Genomic DNA, 10,145 nt, shown 5'->3' on the forward strand with positions numbered 1-10,145 from the left:
GGGGGTCTAGCCTTAGGACCCTTACTGGATACAGACGCCCCAGGCAGGGATCGAACTTGCGATCTTCTGCTCCAAAGGCGTGTAGTCTAACCACTACGCTATCCAGCATATATATATATATATATATATATATATATATATATATATATATACACATATACATATATATATATATATATATATATATAGATATATATATATGTGTGTGTATATATGTGTGTGTGTATATATGTGTATATATCACATCACCCAAGCTTTCATTTATGATTGTTCATGCTTTGAAATTGTGATGTCAGAATTTCATAAAGTGTGCAGTGCTAGGTGTAGCAAATCATTGCTTATGAAATCTACTGTGTTATCTAATAGCACCAAACTAATAGAGCTATCACATAACTCAGAAACTTGTGTGGCTTATTACAAATGGATGAAACCACATATTACCTTAATGAAGACATTAATCTTTAATAAGGTGTAGAAAAAAAGAGAAGAATTTTTGTTTATATTCCAAGAAGTGTACTGAATCTTTTGGACTGCACAGAGTGATATGCAGTATTGACTGTGATGCTGATCTGAGTTGTCTCATTCTGTATTTTTGTGCTTTGTCTTTTGTTACACAGAGTGAAAGAGATCTTTGGTTTTGCCTTTGCTGGTAAGTAAACAGTGATTGTAACTGAAGCAGTATGAACCTGGCATTGTGTAGCACATTTGATGACTTACATACAGTAGTTTGACTTTTTGTGATATGTTTCCATTTACTGATTGGCAAAAACACAGGATTTGTGACCTGTAGCAGCAAAGCCCCCACACAGGGCCTCTGACTGTCCCTGAAAATGTCCCTGAAGTTTAATAGCCCATTTATGTATGATTTAAATTTTTTATGGCTTATTGAATCCAAACATAGTTAAATGTCAGATGTCTTTATCCAGTTGTTCATTTTGTACTTATGTTTGTGGATTTAAGTAGCAGACAAAACAATGAAAGTGTTTTAGGGGAGTCAGTATATGTGGTTGCTCAAACACTTAAGAGCTGCACAGGTATTGATTTATATTGCCTCTCAAATTCTGCTGATGTATTACATTAAAGTCAGAACACTGTAGAAGTATTTTGCCTGACTCGGTATAAGTAATAGCTTTAACAGTTAAGCAATAACAAAAATGAAGAGAACCAGAGGTGTGAGTGGACATTGTTAGGTACATTACAGGCAATGTGTCGAATTAGTTTATTACTTATTTAGTGAATATTATGTGTTTTAAAATTAAATAGAAATGTTGCCAAAAAGGGACATTGCAAAATACATAAATATTCCTAGCAACTGGTACAATGAAAGGACTTTTTAGTGTAATATTTTAAGACATTTCATTTTTATCACAAACATTCTGCACCTCTGTTATTGTAACATGTCAATATTTATCTGTATTTTAGGATTTGCATATTCATATCAGACTAACCAAAACATGATGATGTTTTCTGTTGCTTCTGATTTAAAGAATTACTTTGTATTTAATGTTTTTAACCTGAAAGGACATTAAAAGTTATGGTTTTTCACACTTTATTAGAACTGACTGGTCGTAGAAAATGTTGGAGCCACAAGGCTTCTGTGTAGGAAATATTTGGTATATCCTGCACTTGTGCCAACAAATATTGGTGCCTGTTCTTTGCATTTCTGTAGTAATGAATGCTTTTATTACACATGCCATGTGAGACGCTGCAGTTCATTTATCTCCTCTTTACACTACAGTAAGCTCATAAAGCCTTAAAGTAATTGAGGATTTTACTAGTTAATTTGTGTCACAGTAAATTGGATTGTGTGTGAAGAGGCTCAACAGTCTGAATCATCAAACAGTGATCTGATGAATTGTTTCCTTTCTCTAGACTGCTGATCTGATCGTCTCAAGTCTGGTAAGTAAAGGTTTGTCTGATGTGCAGTGCTGGGAAATGTTTCTCATTATAGGAGATTCAGTTTAGTGCTGTGAGTCAGCACAGCTCTTGGCAATCATCAAATCCTAGAAAAGTCTATGTGAACATTTCCAGACTTACAGATCTCTCTTATCATCATACTACATTTTTAATTAGGCCCTAATATCAGCCATGCTAAGTTTATTGTAGATTTAGCGGCGTGTGTATTAAACATGCCCCATATTTGACTGAAATATGTATAAACTGCTGTATAGGAGTCATCTGTCTCCAAATTTTTCATTTTGCCAAAAGTCATACTGAGTAAATTATTTTTTACTTTTATGTTAACGGCTCCCCAGACATTATGATATACTGTTGTACCAGGTAAGTACACACAGAAACGGGAATTTGAGACCTTTGGGCATTTAGGAACATGTGATGTGTCATAAGTGTAAGTTGAGTGCATGTGAAGTGTTTAAAGCAGGTGGTCTGAAACTGTCTGCTCTAACTTCATTGTGTGGGTTTAGCTTGACCATATAATGTTTATAGTAAGTTACTGTAGCACCACATCTTGGTTTACAGACTGTTTGTTTTTATTGTGTTAATAGAATGCAAAAATGTCCTCAGAAATGTTCCACCACCATATGTTAAACATTTTCATTCAGTTGAATCTAATAATGTACTGTACAACTCTTCAGTGTGTAATGATATACATGTTCTGTATTTTTCGGACTGTAAGGCGCACTAAATTCTAAGGCACATTAAGCCAAACAAAACAGATAAGTCAAACTTTATTCAACTCATTTACAATAACTCTCAAATTGTTCAGTTGTAAGACATAAAATACAGAATACACTCACTTTTCAGGATTTGTGGATTGATGAATGTGGATTGATCAGTTTGAAATCTGCTTCATAAGCATGGCTCTCAATAGGTGCCAGGCCCTTATACACACACACCATATTACGTTGGAGCACAGTACGAATTACTCGACGAGGGTGCTGACTATGGTAGCCATGCTCCGACAATACATCAAGTGATGCTGCTTTGTAGCTTACCAAAGTCATACTAAAACATTTGACAGATTTTTGAGTGCCGTGTAGCACATAGAATTGGTTTGAAGTCAGTAAGCACAACCATACATAAGGTGCACTGTCTATTTTAAGAAAATTAAAGGCTTTTAAATGTGCCTTATAATCTGAAAAATACAGTAAAGCCTGGTTTACTGGAAGTGTGTCTAATTCCACTTTATTTCTGTCTTACAGGTGACCTGCTGCAGAAAACCCTCTCCCTCTATCATTAACAAGCAATTCAGTCTGTCCTATCACTCTCCCTCTCCCTGCTCCATCTTTTTTGACAAGCCATTCTATCTTCTATCATTTCTCCGCCATGAGCTCTATCTAATTTGACAAGCTTGAACCTGAGTTGAAACGCAATCCTGTGACTTGAATCAAGTTTTACCAGAATCTAAGTTTTTGGAATTGAAGTTACCAGAACTTCGTCGATCTGTTTCAGAATTCTGAGAGATCTCCGCTCTCACTGCTCCATCTTTCCTGTCGTTAAACTCTCTCACATTCAGTCATTTTGCTGAAAATCACAAGTAGAAAGTTGAAATTACAGTAGTAGAATTACACTACAGTAGAACTCACAGTAGAAACTACTTACACAGTCCTACATTTGTCATTTTAATTTTTACATTACACTTTGGAATAAACACTGATAGTTTGGCTTACGGGTGCTGTTACTTTGATAAATTATATAAAATACACACCTTTTTCAAGGTTTATTTGTAATAAGATAATCCGGTTATTTTGTAATACATACATTCAGACTTATATTCACATAAATAATAAATTGGATTCAAATATATTTTTCAAGTCTGTTTCATTGGCTATAACATTTGACTACAAGTTTATACTATTATTATTTAAGGACAAACCCTTTTTTGTCACTCAGTGTAAGTGTTCAGTTACAGTTGTCATCTAGAGGCGGCCCTGAGAACACAGACTTCCTGTTTCCTGACTGCTGCAGAACGTCCAGCTGAAGAATCCCCATCGCCTGTCATCTGATTACCACACCATCACAGCTCCTTATATTTGCTTTAAATTTTAAATATCTGAAAGATTTACACAAAGCCTACTTAAAAGCTAAGAGTTTTATTATAGCCTGTTGATTGTTGAGATTTATTCTGCATATTACTTACAGAAGTATAGACCTATTTGTTATCCCGTCTGGTTAAAAAAAAAAAGAAGTAATAATATACAGTTTTGAAAAAGCTACAATAAAACAGACCAAAGTGTTTTCAAAGAACTTTAAATAACTTTTATATTGAGTTTGTATTTAAGTGAGCATTTTACATCAATTCTGATAAATCTCTGATTTAATAGTCATTAAAGTCATTAGTTTTTCAGTGTTTACAGGTTGAGTTTTGTTTACATATAAGGTCCAGTTTGTACTTCAACAAAATGCCAAGAAAAGGTCAAAGGTCGCAGTCCCAGAAGCTTAGATGGCAAAAGCAGAAAGAACAGGTAACTGTTTCTCAGAGCGGTGAGCAGGTAAAAGTGTCTGTTGCAACTATTCCCAGTCCAGAAGTGCAGAGCAGTGCTCAGACAGCTGCAGTGTCTTATGCAGATGTGGTAAAGAGAGGCGTTTGCTCATCATCTGTGCCAAATGCTAAAGTACAGCAGGTAATCCAGAATGAACCCCAGGTAACTGTGCAAACGCAGCATGATGGAGAAGCTCCAGGACCGTCTCATGTACAGGTTACAAGCAGTGAAAGTCGTCCACGAGTGAGTAGCATCTGTGCATCCCGAAGCCAGGCTTCTCCTAGGTATGGAAAGTACCGGAATCAGCAATGCATGGCGAACAGTTTGGTTTTCCTGTCGTTCTTACACGAGGATGAATTCATACCAGAGCAGATCTAAACCGTGTGTTGGACAAAGGCCATGCCGTGTATTCAGATGCCAGAAAGAGGTTGTGAACAGCGTGTTTCTAGCCTGTGATGAGCTTCCCACAGTGGTCACCAGCCGCAGACACGAGTATCAGGTGGATATGTCTCAGTTTGCTCATTATGGCACATTTGATGGTACAGCTCACCTTCCGAGCCTTGAACAGGGACTACAGTGTTTGGCTTCAGCGGTTCGCTATGCTTTGCTAGTCATGGGAGGAACAGTCATCGCAGTTTGCAGGCTGACTTCTGGTGAATACGCATATTTTGACCCTCACCCACGTAAGTCTACAGGAATGCCATTGTCGCTAGCTGTAAGTGGTGGAACTGCAGTTATGTTGAAATTCACACGTCTTAACGACATGATTGACAGGATCAAACACTTGTACCGAATGTTTAGCATCGCGCCAACCTGCACTTATGAGCTACAGCCTGTCGAGTTTCAGAGTGCAAACGCTGCTGACCAAAGAGATGCTGATGAAAACAGACAAACAGCTACAACTGTTCCAGCACCAGCTTTAAATGAACCTGAATTTGAAACCACAAAATCCACTGAGCAGACACAAAAACTGTGACCGATACTTTAGCCACTGAAGTGATGTCATCCAGAGTGGATTATTCAAATGAGCCAGCTGCTGAGCTGAACAATCGTCCTTCTGATTATTAGAAATAGAAACCTCTACATCTTCTGTAAGAGACACTCAGGTAACAAAAGAATCTGTTCCTCAGAATGATTTAAACACTGCCTCCTGTTTAACTGAGACAACAGAGGAACTCTCACATAAACTGTTGAAGCGTACTAAACAGAAAGGAGAAAGATTAGGAGACGACTATTGGTCCAAGAAAAACTACCACAGAGAAAGGAAAATCAGAAAAAGAAAGAAAGACAGACGTACACTTTTGATGAAAGCTTTAAGGCAAAGAAAAAAGATTCTAGTAGAAAGTCTCATGATTCTGATCACAGTAAGAAAAAAGTGTGTACAAAATAATCTGTATAAACTCAATGCTACATATAGAGAGAAACAGAGAGAATATTTTAGAAAATCTATAGAGACAGTGCTAAAATTAGAGAGAGAAAAAGAGACGTGTCATAAAGATGTATAAAGAAGATTCTTTATTCAGAGAGAAGCAGAAGGAACGTATAACAAGAACATATAGAGAATCTCCATTTTCCGAGAAAACAGAAGGAACGTATAAGAAGAAATTACAGAACTTCTGCTGGATTCAGAGAGAAACATAAAGCTTACATGAGGTCATATGTATATAATGTATATAAAGAAAGTGAAGAATTTAAACAGAAAAAACGATCTTACATGACTAAACGTTATAGAGAAGAGACACAAATTCAGCAGCAACACAAGGACAATATGAGAGAACAAATGAGAGTAAAATATTGGAACAGTTTTTCTTTTAGACAGATGCATAATTCAGATGTGCAATGAACATAAAAAGAAAATATCGCCAGATGCATCAACAAGCTGAAAGTTTACAGTCTATCCAGATAACACTTTAATGAATGAGGCCATATCTCGTTTCAGATCAAACATTAATCAGCACCATCTTATGTTTGTACTGTTTGTCTAAAAGCTTCTTTTCCTAATCAGGTGAAAATCTCCAAAAGAAAAATTACTCAAAACACCAAACTGTTGCTCAACAGTGTCTAACTGGTAAATTTGTTCATGTGTGTGATGAAGCATGTAATGATCACTGCAGCTTTCCTGTTGAGAGAAAAAAGGAGTATATCTGTCACACGTGTCACAGTTCCCTCAAAAGTGGACGCATGCCAAGGCTTGCTGCTGTCAATGGTTTAGAACTGCAGGATATTCCAGCTGAACTGTGTGATCTCAACATTCTGGAGAGACATCTGATTGCCAAATGCATACCATTGCAAAGATTATTCCACTTCCAAAGGGCAGACAAGACTCATACGTGGTAATGTGGTGTGTGTACCATCTGAGGTCCAACAAACAGTTGACTGTTACCGAGGCTCAGAAGCCAATCACAGATAATGAGGATCAAGCTTAAAAGACGACTGTGCTACAAAGGCCATCAGCTGTTCCAGACTGTCACCTGGTCTAAACTGATCCAAGCCCTGCGTAAACTGAAACAAATTCATCCGCAGTACACAGATATTGTATCAGAGATGATGCATTGCTTGTGATCCAACGTTACCTGATGATGAGCAGTGATGAAGCCAGCATGGCAAGTGATGATTAATGAAGCAGATTTGATGGAAATTGACAACTATGAAAGATGCCCTTTGTGTGAAACCGAGTCTGAAAGTGAACAAGCTATTAATATGCAATCCTGTGATGAACAACCAGAGGAACAAGATCCAGAGAACCAGAAAGTGATTTGAACAATGGAGGTTTTGCTCTAGAAAGTTGTCTGCAGCCTGTAGACATTTCAGAAGAGATTCTCTGTTTCACTGATAACACATATTGTGTGGCTCCTGCAGAAAGAAACAGTCCTGTTAGCTTCTTCAGAACTCCTCATTTGGAAGCCATGGCATTTCCTGTGCAGTTTCCTACTGGTCAGAATACACTGGATGAAAAGAGACGTCTTAAACTACACCAAGTGCTTACTTCAAGTCAAGGCTTTTCAACATTGATGCAAGATTGCTAAAGATACAAATACCTGTTTTCTCACAGTTTGTCACTGAAATACACTTGGCTAATTCCAGCATGACAATACAGCTAAGGAAAGTAAAACTATGACAAAGATGGACGCAAAATCACATCAGGAATGTTACAAAGTAAGACAGAAGTAGAGAAGCTGGTAAGAAATAAAGATGCAATCAGATTATGCAGCCACTCAGAGGAACTCCAGCTTACTGGCAGAAAACTACCAGAGATTATTCAGTATGGTTCGTCAAATAGGAACACCTCAGTTCTTGTCACTTTCTTGCTGCTGAGATGAGATGGCCTGAAGTGATTCAAGCAATAAAGAGACAACAAGGTGAAGAGGTTGATTTGAAGCCCTGGACTGGTCAGAAAAGTGTGAAATTCTAAGATCAAATCCAGTAACCACCATGCGAATGTTTGATAAGCGTGTTGAGGCTTTGTTCAGAGATTTGCTTTTTCTCCTGCACAGCCCCTTGGTGAAATCATTGATTACTTTTACAGAGTTGAGTTCCAGCACAGAGGCAGTCCGCATATACACATGTTGCTGTGGATTCGAGAAAAGGTAGAAGTAGATGTGGATGATGACCAAACTGTCTGTGACTTTGTGGACAGATACATCTCAGCTCAACTCCCTGATCCAGAAAAACAGCCTGAACTGCACAAAAAGTCGCTGAACTACAAAAGCACAGCAAAAACCACACAAAAACATGCTTTAAGAGTGTGAACTCTGGTTGTAGATTTGGGTTTCCAAAACCCCATCCACAAGAACAATGATTGTGAGACAGGATGAGGATTCAGACACTGAAGCTGCAAAAGCCAAACTCAGACCTTTGTTGAACCTGCTGAAGGAACCTGAAGCTGCTTCCCTCACCATAGAGCAGATTCTGTCACGATGCAACTTGACAATGAATGAGTATGAACAATGCCTCCAGACATAAACAAGAAAACAGCCTGATTCTGAAACGTGACCCAAAGGACTGTTGATCAACAATTACAACCCAGACCTGCTTGAAGCCTGGAACTCTAATTTAGATGTCTCGTTAATATGAATGCCTATTCATGTATAGAATACCTCTGTAAATATATAACGAAGAAAGAATCTGGCCTCTCTGAATACCTAAGACAGTTATTGACAACTCTGATAAGAACACGGTCAATGAATGTGATGAAATGAAGCTGTGATGCAGGCTTATTCAAAAAGAGAGAAATCAGCGCACAGGAGTGTGTGACTCGAGTCTGTGGCCTAAAAATGAAAAAATGTTCCCGCAGTGTTGTATTGTACCAACAGATGATAACCCGTAAAAATGAGTCGCCCGATGAGCTACCTGAATCCACAACACATGACAGTTGTAATATTGGATGACAAGTTGAGTGATAAATACAAATGCAGACCTGAGACACCAGAATATGAGGAAATGTCCTGGCTGATTTTGCTGCCTTGTGCCGGTTGGTGAGTGGTCCAAATGAAGGAAAAGATGTGCTTCCTCTCTAAACCAGCTTGGATTTGTACAAAGGCGAAAGAATGATAAACCAGCTATAATCAGGTATTACCACTGTTCACAGAAAAGATCCTGAGCAATATTATGGTCGATGTTGAGACTTTACCTTCCACACAGATCAGAGCAGGAACTGAAACCACAAGGGTTCCAAACCTATCAGTCCTTCTACAACTCAGGTTTGTACGACTTCCATGTTCAGACCACAGTGAGTCTGTGAAAAGGGTGTGAAGAGAAATAAAGACAAGTATGAGAAGAACTCTGAGGATATTGAGAGTGCACTGGAAGAGTTTGAACAAAATAGGGATGTTGTGATTGATGAATGGTGTAATCTGCTCCTGAATCTGAAGTTGTGAGGTTGCAATGTGATGAGAATCTTCTGAGAGACATTCTGATGATGAGAACGAACAGGAGAATGTTCCCGACTACAGTCGTCAGTCTGATGCTGTAACAGAGATCAGAGCCATCAGAGAACAACCTGCAGTCGATCCAGCTGTGGTACGTGTAATGTATCAGAATCTGAACCAGAAGCAGGCCTGCGTGTTCTATGCATAAGAGACTGGTGTATTCAGCGGTTGTGGTTGAACCCAGATCCATTTTCTTCTATATCAACGGTGGTGCAGGAACTGGAAAGTCACATCTGATTAAATGTATTCACTCTGAAGCATCAAAGATCCTGAGCAGACTGCCTGCTAATGCAGAAGAAGCTGACATATCAAATCCAACTGTTTTACTGACGTCATTTACCGGGACAGCAGCTTTTTCTATCAATGGCTCTACGTTACATTCCTACTGAAACTACCCAGGAGTCTGAAACCACCCATTCAAGGACTTGGTAACCAACTGGATGAAGTCAGATTGAGCTTATAAATGCTGAAATTATTGTTATTGATGAGATTTCATGGTTCAAAACCCCTTTTTGCCTATGTGGATGCAAGACTGAACAAATCAAAGGCACTCAGAGACCTTTGGTGGAATGTCAGTTTTAGCTGTGGAGATTTTACCACTGCCACCAGTCGACAGTCTAAACCTCTCTGTGTTACGATCCAGAACAGATTGACCTATGGCAGGACATTTCAGATGATCACTCTAACCGAGATCATGCGTCAGAAAGATGATGTGGCCTTGCAGAGATGTGAACAGGATTAGAGTGAAAGAAAAGACAATGAGCTTTCTCAGTGC

The 10,145-nt window shown here is 38.5% G+C and overlaps 1 long non-coding RNA gene across 1 annotated transcript; it reads left to right on the forward strand.

The window, feature by feature from the left end:
• Nucleotides 1-621: 621 nt before the first annotated feature.
• On the forward strand, nt 622-3,330 carry LOC109198350 (uncharacterized). The gene is made up of 3 exons (XR_002059182.2): nt 622-649; nt 1,873-1,899; nt 3,162-3,330. It is a non-coding gene; the product is annotated as an uncharacterized LOC109198350 (long non-coding RNA).
• Nucleotides 3,331-10,145: the final 6,815 nt, after the last annotated feature.

Source organism: Oreochromis niloticus, unplaced genomic scaffold, assembly GCF_001858045.2.
Source record: "Oreochromis niloticus isolate F11D_XX unplaced genomic scaffold, O_niloticus_UMD_NMBU tig00006502_pilon, whole genome shotgun sequence".
Taxonomy (NCBI): Eukaryota; Metazoa; Chordata; class Actinopteri; order Cichliformes; family Cichlidae; genus Oreochromis; species Oreochromis niloticus.